The sequence below is a fragment of the Pituophis catenifer genome, unplaced genomic scaffold (assembly GCF_029215685.1).
Source record: "Pituophis catenifer annectens isolate HBS135680 unplaced genomic scaffold, rPitCat1.0.hap2 SCAF_1, whole genome shotgun sequence".
In the NCBI taxonomy this organism is placed as follows: domain Eukaryota; kingdom Metazoa; phylum Chordata; class Lepidosauria; order Squamata; family Colubridae; genus Pituophis; species Pituophis catenifer.
In genome coordinates, this window is record NW_027256881.1 from 350,988,504 (window position 1) to 350,998,396 (window position 9,893).

Consider the following 9,893-nt stretch of genomic DNA (forward strand, 5'->3'; position numbering starts at 1 on the left):
TCTCTCTGAGTTCTTCAGATGAAGGCAGAAGATGTCACCTTAGGCTGCCTTGCAAAGAGCTAATTCCTGGGATTCAGGAGACTTGAATGCCTTTGTTTCCTCTATGCTCATGGCCCAAACACAGGTAAGAGGAAGCATTGTTGCTATAAATTTATCCTGGTGCCATCCAGGTGCCACAGGTGGTGTCTGCTGTACTAATGTTCCAGTGAGATTTCAGGAGCAACCTTCAAATGAGTTTCTGCACAAAGTTTCTTTTCTGTTCTAGGAGGGAAGAAGACGAGAAAGAGGGGCAGGAGTCATGCTACTGCTGATGCCCTTCTTGCTCCTAACTCCAACTTCTCTGAAAAGGCTGCAAACCATATGTGTGTGAAGAAAGACTGGGCAGGAGTTATGCTACTTCTGATGCTGATGCTCTTCTGGCTCCTGGCTCCAACTACAGCAAAGAGGCTGCAAACCATGTGTGTGTTCAGGGATTATATCGAATTAGATGGAAGCTCCTACAGGCCTGGTGATCTCATTATCGGTGGGAATTTGCCCTTGGGAAGCATTAACAAGTCTCCTGTCCTAGAGTTTAATACAGTGAAGCTTGTTTTTGAAAAGGGGTAAGTTTCAGCTGAAGGGGAAACATGGAGATAAATTGTTTCTTTGCTTTACATTCAGGGACTTTTTTCAAAAAATACTTCTAGTGTTTTGAACTGTTCTGGTGTAGTGCATATTTTGTGCTTTTCTCGATAAATTAGGAAGCTCTTCAAATAGGCTGGAATTCTCAATCTCCTCATCAGATAGATGATAAACAAGAAAAATGAAGAGGGAAGCTTTGCTGGATTAGTGAAAAAGTCAAATTATAATATTAATCTCACCAGTAACTTCTGATAGAAAATACAAATAAAAGCTTAGCACGCTTCAAGTGTTCAGGAGTTACAAAAATCCCTCTCAGTGTTGGAATCAGCATTGCTGATGAATAATGGCCTTCAGTAAATCTATGAGGTGACCCCCACTGTAGTCCTGTGCTCAGCAATCCTTACCACATCTGAAGAAGCTGCTCCAAGAGAGACTTAAATAATTACATTGAAAGTGAAGCAGTTGGAAAGGATTACAGCCACCGCAGCAAAGTGAATATGGCAGGGATGATAGAGAGTATAAAACAGTCCGGATATCTACGGAAAGACTTGTTTCCTTTCTCACAAAGTCATCCAAGTTTAGCCAAGGAAAATCCTCTGAAGAAAACCCAACCCAATGAAATTTGGGAGTTTCTGCCCTCAAAAGTCGCCCAAACAGTAAAGCAAATTCTACAGCCATGCACAAGCTTTCTTGTAATGTTTGCAAATGTTTTGCTTACTACAGACGCATCTCCAGTTACTACCAGCAGTTCCTTGCATTGATGTTTGCTGTCTCCGAGGTCAATAAGGATTTTCTTCTGCTCCCCAACATCTCCCTTGGCTTCCACATCCATGGCCATTTCCAGACTGTGATAGTTATTTCTTTAAACAGCCTCTCCATGCTCTCCTCACGAGGCCAAATGGTTCCAGGGTACAAATGTGACCTGCAGGACACTCTGCTGTCTGTCATTGGTGATCTCAACTCCAAACTCTCAAGGCTGATGGCCTCCATCTTCAGCATCTTCAAGGTCCCACAGGTAAGAAAGCTCCCTTGGATACAATATGGATAAGACAAAGATGAAAACACACACATAAGCCAAGAGGAAATTAAAAGTAGTTTGGGGGAGGCACATCATGAGCCTGTGACTCTTCATTTATTCTTCATTAAAGAGTAGCCATCATTTTAGTGACATTTATTTCCTATATCAGGTTGTTGGGTTCTTCTCTTGTCTTCTGACATATCACAATCAGTCAAGATGTGTAAGTGGTGGCTCTCCCTAAGAAGGGAAGGAGATGAAGCTTGCAAGGTTGACTGGTGGAGCAAACTCCACACAATGGTGACTCCTAAAGTTGCCCTAAGACTTTACTTTGTCTTTGAAAGATGAATCTCACTGTTTTTCAGCTCAGTGTTGGCTTTGAGTTCTCTCAGAGAGAGAGAAGAGTTTATCCTTCCTTCTTCCAGATTAATGCCAAGGAATCTCCTCAGTATGTAGGTCTAGTCAAACTACTCCTGTATTTCCAGTGGAACTGGGTTGGACTTCTGGCCCCTGAAGATGACAGAGGAGAACATTTCATCTCAACTCTGACACCTATGCTCCAGGAGAAGGAGATCTGCCTGGCCTTCACTGAAAGGCTGAAATCACATGATTTTGAGATTATATGGAAAAAAATACTTCTCAATTTCCAGACTTGGTCAAAAACTGAAGTGATTATTCTCTTTGGAGACCCCAAATGTAGTGTCAGTGTACAGACAATTTTGTCTCTCCATAAAAAATTCAAGAAGAAAACATTTCAGAATGTTTGGATCTTAACCTCCCATTGGAAACTTAGTGCGAGGGAATCTAAAAACACCTTGCTATTTCTAAAGTCTTTCCATGGAGTCTTGCATTTCAGAGACCACACCGGGGATGTCTCAGAATTCAAACATTTTCTTCTGTCTTTAGACCCCTTGAACCCACAAGGGGATGTATTTCTCCCTCTATGGTGGGAAAAGGTCTTTCGCTGCAAGATTCACCAACCAGACAAGATCCCTCCAATGGGGAAAAAACAATGTACAGGAAAGGAGAATCTTCAGAATCTGCCCAATTACATTTTTGAAACAAGCATGACAGGTGAAAGTTACAATATCTACAATGCCATTTTTGCTGTGGCACACGCTTTACATGCAATGTATGGACCCAGAGCCCAGCCAACCATGATGAGGCTTGGAAAGAGGATCTCCAAAGTCCAGTCATGGCAGGTAATTTCTGTGGCTTCCTTAGAAAGGAAAACATATTAAAAGCAATTATTAGAAAGAGATGAAATAAGAATAATGTTTTGTTGGAAGAGTTTGGAGAGGGGGAGAAGAGAAGTAAACCAAATGAGCTGTCCATAAGATCCATGGAAGAAACACCTTCATAAAGTCCTGAAAGGCTTCAATGGTTGCCAGAGTTTCAGGAGGTAATCATGACAGGGAGTAGATGTCAGCTGAGAGCAAAAGAACAATCTGGCTGTGCTTGAGAAAGAAGCTTCCAGAAGTCAGTAGAAGTCCTACTTGAGACAGTTGCATAACAACCTCTGTTACCCTCACCATGGAACCCAAATCCAACTTGTAGAAAGACACTCAATTCCTTTTACCCTTGGTTTATGTTTCTATCAGTTAACATCCTATTTGACCCCACCCAATTTGTCCAGTTTTACATTTATCATACTGCTCAGGTTGTAGTGTGAATGCAGCAAATCTTGGTTCACCTGAGCACATAAAGCAGGACTCAAAATAGTCTTAATGGGTTTTTTGTCTCAAACACATCAGACTTTTCTGCATTAATGGATAGACGTTGAACTTCTCTGAACAGTGAAGAGAAAAACCAGGGCAAGCCTTTCCTTTTCCCTGATGTCCATTTCATCAGACATTGTTCTTGCTCTGTTCTATTCTCAGGCAGAGAAAATCAGAGGAATTGTACTCTGTTCTCATACAAATTATTTCATTGTTGCTAAAGTGAATTTATCAGTTACAAGATCCCAGGACAAAGTAAATATTTAAAACTACATGTAATCAAGTATTACAGGAGGAAAACCATATACGACCTTGTAGACGACCCTCACTCTGTCAAGGACCTTGGAGTACTCATCTCAAATGATCTAAGTGCCAGAGCTCACTGTAACAACATTGCCAAAAAAGCATTAAGAGTTGTTAATCTAATCTTGCAAAGCTTCATTTCTGGTAATATTCTACTGCAAACTAGGACATACAAAACCTTTGCTAGACCAATTCTTGAATACAGCTCATCTGCCTGGACTACACACTGTATTTCAGACATTAATCCAATTGAGCAAGTCCAGAGATATTTCATGAGAAGAGTCCTCCACTCCTCTGCTCACAACAGAATACCTTATGCTACCAGGCTCCAAATCTTGGGATTAGACAATTAAGAACTACACTGCCTTCAGTCTGACCTAAGTGTAGTATACAAAATTATCTGCTACAATGTCTTACCTGTCAATGACTACTTCAGCTTCAACCACAATAATACATGAGCACACAATAGATACAAACTCAAGTTAAACCACTCCAAACTCAATTGCAGAAAATACGACTTCAGAAACAGAGTGCTCAATGCCTGGAATGCAATACCTGAATCTGTGGTTACTTCCCCAAACCCCAAAACTTTAACCTTAGATTTTCTACTGTTGACCTCACCCCATTCCCAAGACGTCTGTAAGTGGCGTGCATAAGCATACCAACAAGCCTAATGTCCCTGTCCTAATATTCCTTTTTATTTAATCTTTTCATGTATCCAAATTTTGTTTATACTTTTACCTGTTATCTTATATATGATTGACAAATAAATAAATTTAATTAATTAATTAATTTTAAAAATATGATTAATTTTGGAATGTGGCACTAAAATCTTTTAGTGTACTTATTCTGATAAAGCTGGATTTGAAGAAACCATGATACAAAGGACCAAAGGAAAACCATTTGTAGTTTCAGAGTTAAATATTTGGTGTTACTGCAGATTCCTCAGTTCTCCACCAAGAGAACTCCTCTAGCTTTTCAGACATGAACTCATCTTCTCAAGATGGTCACCATGTTCTGATAGAAGCCATAACCATAGCTCTAGCCCAAATACTCCTATTTCTGAAGGTCTCCTTTCTTTCAGATTCTTCCTTATTTGAGGAATGTGCAGTTCAACAACAGTGCTGGAGAGGAAGTCTCCTTCTCAGAAGATGGACTGGGATCTGCTCGTTATGATCTTCTCAACTGGGTTTTCCTCCCCAATCAATCTTTTCTCCCCAAGAAGGTTGGGCAAGTAAATCCTGAGGCTCCCCCAGGCCAAGATTTCACCATTAAATCTGATGGAATCGTCTGGGGCACAAAGGTGAGCTGGAAGGAAATGTAAATTCAAGGAAAGATTCATTCTCTTCTTGAGATGTATAACATCTCTCTAGCTGGAAAAATAATCAATTGAGTCAGAAACCTTGGCAGTCATTTGGTGTAAAATCAGCTTTGCATGTAACACGTTTCATGCCTGATTTGTGTCATTCCACAAAGGGTTAGCCTTGGGAACAATGTCTGCTTGAAATGCAGGATGCAATTACAGCAAGCAAAAGTGATTTCCATGGACCATTGATGCTCAGTAGTATCCTCATGGTTCTTTTTTTAGAAATGCTGTAGTTCAGTCACAAGCCTTCCTCTACAGGCTGAGATCCCAGTTCCAATCTCCAACATCTGATGGTAGGTTGGGAGTGCTAATGGCCTGAGTCCCCCAGCAGCTGTTCCTGGTTTTTGATAGATGGTGGCAATCTATTTCTTAAGAAGAGAATCTGAAAATAGAAGTAGGAATAAAAAAGGGAAATAGGAATGAGGGAAAGAATGAATGCAGCAAGTTCATTGCTTAAGTAATTTCAAATATTTCTCTTTCAGACCATCCCCTTTGCCAGATGTGGCACAAAGAGGTGCCATGCAGGAGAGAGGAGAAGAGTTCCAGAGGGCGAGCAGGTTTGCTGCTACCAGTGTGACGTTTGTCCAGAAGGGACCATTTCTAATCATACAGGTAGAACAAACTTCAAAAGTAGATCTTCCAAGATCAAAGAGGACATTCATTAAATCTATTTTGTTTATTGTGATCATTTTTTTTATTGAAAAAGTTTTTCAAATACAAATTTCCCCCCTTTCCCCCCTCCCCCCCTCCTCCCTAACCCCCCTCCCCTCCCCCCATGGCTTCTTCAAAATAAAATCATTAATATCAAGTTAAATAATACTTTACCAACCTTTTACAGCACCCCCACATGCTAACCATTTCTTTCTAACATTGTTATTATATCCCCTTAAACTAAACATTTCACAGCAACCTTCAGCTATAAAACTTTATAATAATTCCTAATTTGACATTTATTCAACTCGTAATCTACCCTTATCCTCCACCCCCAAACATATATCTCTTAATTCAGATCTTTTACATATATTCATATCTAAACATAACCTCCCTTTTACTAAGCTAAACAATCAGTAACCTAACCTATCTCCACCCCTTTTCCTACAGGTCTACCCTTCACAATATTTTAATATCTTTGTTCTTCTGCCCACACCACTAAAAGATATTTCCATATATAGACAAAATCCTCAAATGACTTTAAATTTATAATCCATATGATATCTTCTGTGATGTCTTTCAACTAGATTGTTAATTCCATCACCCATGTAAGGGTAACATCAAATTCTAATTCCAACAGTATGTTCGGTATCTTCAATTACCATCTGCCCCCATCAATAATAAATGTTTTCATATATCAAAAAACCACCTGAGTGACTTTATATTTATATTCCATATAGTGTCTTTTTGAAGTGTCTTTCATCTAGATTATTCATTCCAACCACCGTGTTAGGGTAACAACCAGATCTTCTGCATGCCCCAATCCCATAGTTCTCGTGCCTTATCGCTCAGCATAAATGTAATCCATTTGTCAAAGAGTCCAAAATAGAAAGTTCCAATCCACTCAGTTAGAGGCCATCTTCCACATCCCAAAAACACAGCACTGCAGAGATCTCTTCTCAAAATAGTATTAGTCAATAATTTGCCACAGCTATATTTTCATATTAATCGTCTCTTAAGTAACTGGCAATAGACTGTTGTTTCGTCTAAAATTTTTTAGCTTTGTAGAACCTGCTTCTTCTTTTCTTAACTTTTTGTGGTTTAGATCTCCATCCTGGTTGCCTTTCTAGGACTTGTATATCAGCTGGTTGATTTCTATGCTGGTCTGTAACTTGATAACACATCACATTAAAATCCAAAGCTGTCTCTCTTATATTTATAGGTAATCCAGTTATAACCTCTGAAGGAGAATCCAAAAGCGGCTCATCCGAAAGGGCCTCTGTAACTTGTTGTTTTTCCATTACCTTCATCTCCATCTGCTTATCCTGGGTTTCAATCTCTTGTTCATTTTGCATTTCTTTATTCCCCTCCTGTCCTAACACTGATGACATACATGGAGATGTTGAATCCTTTTTAAGAACCTTGTAGTAAAATTCTTCCGCTTTTCCAACAGTATTTAATTGATATCTTTCTCCTTGGTATCTCAATATTATACCAGCTGGAGCATCCCACCTAAATGGGATGTTTTGTTTCTTTAGCTCAGTCACCAAAAATCCAAATTCCTTTCTATCTCTTAACACCTTAGACGGCAGCTCTTTATATATCCAAATCTTCCTTCCATGCATTTCAAGAGTGGAGTTAAAAGACTTTTGCACAATATCATTTCTTATTCCTTTATCAGTAAAGTAAATCACCACATCTCTAGGCAACTGCCTTTGCTTTGCCACCCAAGAATTTACTCTATAGGCCTTATCAATCTTACAGGATACCTCTTCAGAACTAATCTTTAAAATCAAAGCCAGAACTTCAGCAGACATCTTTCTCAAATTTTCTCTTTTATCTTCCTGTAATCCCCTAATTCTGACCGCAAATTCCATGGACCTGTATTGCATCATTGTAATTTCTTTTTCAATCCTTTGTTTTATATTATCTGCATTATAAGTCTCGTGGTTAGCTTCCTTTTTAGACTTTACTTCTGAGCTCATGTCTTGAATATTTATCAAATCATTTTCAATTCTTTGTATTTTATTGTCCAAATTATAAATCTTATGATCAGCTTCCTTCATTTTAGACTCTAATTCTAAATTAATATCTTTGTCCATCTTTTTAACTATTTCTGAAAAAGTTTTCAAAGCTGTTACAAACTGTTGTTTCAAATTGGCATATTTTTGTTGTACCAACTCTTTAATTTCCTGCCTAAATTTTTCAAGATTCTGGTTCACAATATCATCATGTCTTGCCATCTTCTCCAAAACAAATTCTTTAAAACCATTCTTCTGATTCTGCAAGTTCAAAACTTGTTCATATGGTTTGTAAATGGGGGAGGCCCCCCCCCACTGCTTGTTTGTCTGGCTTTGTCATTTTTAACACCATCCTGCCACACACAGACAAGCTCTTTTTTTAAAAAAAAGACTTCTCTCCAAACAGTATCAATATCAAGTCTCCAAGAAGGAAGAAACATAAAGTAGAAATTTTTCTTTTCAATTCTAGCCAGCGCTCTTATTTTTGCTACTTTGTAACTTGTTAAACTATTCAGGCGGAAGAACTTTCAGCTTTTTTCTTCTCAAGCCTCAGTCAGTCGCCATTTTAAACTTTTTTTCCTTTGCTTTTAAAATTGCTTATAAAATTGTTAGAAATGCTTGCGATTTAGGGTCCAAAGTCCAGATCTCATTCTCTTTGTTTAAACAATCTGTTAGTTTTCAGTAAATGGCTTGGTCCCGTTGCCTAGCTCTGCAAAGAGCAGAGTTCTCCCGAAGCCCGGAGCAGTGGCGAGGAAAATAGGGAGCCTCATCCTGCTTTGTCCCCAAGAGTAAAAAGAAAACTCTGGGGACTTCGCAGAGGGCTCTACCTGCCCTCGCCTGCTCTATCTCGCATTTCCTTAAGGAAATGGAGTTTTTCGAGCCGCCTTTCAGATGTAAAGGCAGCTCTTTACGGGCGACGGGGCTGGCGGTCTCAAAGGACCGTCCGACGGCGACCTATTGTGATCATTTTTGATAAGATTGAATTCTGTTTTCAGCATAACTTTTCAGTTGATGGATCTAAATTGCCCTGGCCACAGAAGTCACCTTTCCAAATTCTCAGCAGTTCCATGCAGGATAGTTTTAGGGCAGAATTTATGAATCTCCAACTTGCATTTCAATTCCTCCTGTAATATCTGATTGTGAAACCCAAATTCTAATCTTTTCCTGAGGAAGTGGGGTTTTCAGTCCAAGCTTTAATTCTTATTACTTAGGGCATGCTTCATCCATCTAGAATATCAACCTCCGAGGAAATAGACCTGCCAGAGAAAGAGGAGATTCATCTATCTGTGCCTCTTTGATAGAGTAGGAGTGATCAAATAAGTCTGAATGAACAGATTTGAAGCACAAAGCAGAGAGGTTAAGGCAGGGATCATGTACAGATAAACAAATAGCAACATTCCTGGATAACAGGTCTATCGATCTTCTGTGTGTTTCATTATAAAGTAGGGAAGAAAACAGGCAGCAATCTCAAACTGAAACCCACATTATTCATGGAATTACATAGTGAATGAATAGCTGGAATTGAACTAATCCTTGTCACTGGCTAATCTATCCTAGAATCATTATAAGTGCAGCATGATTTCCTTGAATGAATGAATTCTTAAACAAAGATTCTTGATTTCAGATGCTGCTCACTGTGAACTCTGCCCAGAAGACCAATATCCCAACAAGGACAAGGACCAATGCATTGCCAAGAAGATCCACTTCCTTGCCTATCAAGACACCCTGGGATACACTTTAGCTTCTCTCGCTCTTTTTCTCTCTGTGAGCACATCTGCAGTCCTGGTGATTTTCTATAAATATCATGACACACCAATTGTTAAAGCCAACAACAGAGAACTCACCTACATCCTCCTCATCTCCCTCCTGCTCTGCTTCCTCTGCTCCTTCCTCTTCATTGGTCAACCAGGGAAGCTCACCTGTCTCTTCCAACAATCTGCCTTTGCCATCCTCTTTTCCCTGGCAGTTTCCTCTGTGTTGGCAAAAACTGTCATGGTGGTTCTGGCCTTCATGGCCACCAAGCCTGGAAACAGGTCAAGGAAACTCTTAGGAAAACCACTGACCAACTCCATTGTCTTAGCCTGTCCTCTGGTCCAAGCAGTACTTTGTGCCACCTGGCTGACAACTTCTCCCCCATTTCCTAACTTGGATTTCCACTCCTTGTTTGGAGAGATCATCTTGGAATGTAAGGAAGGTTC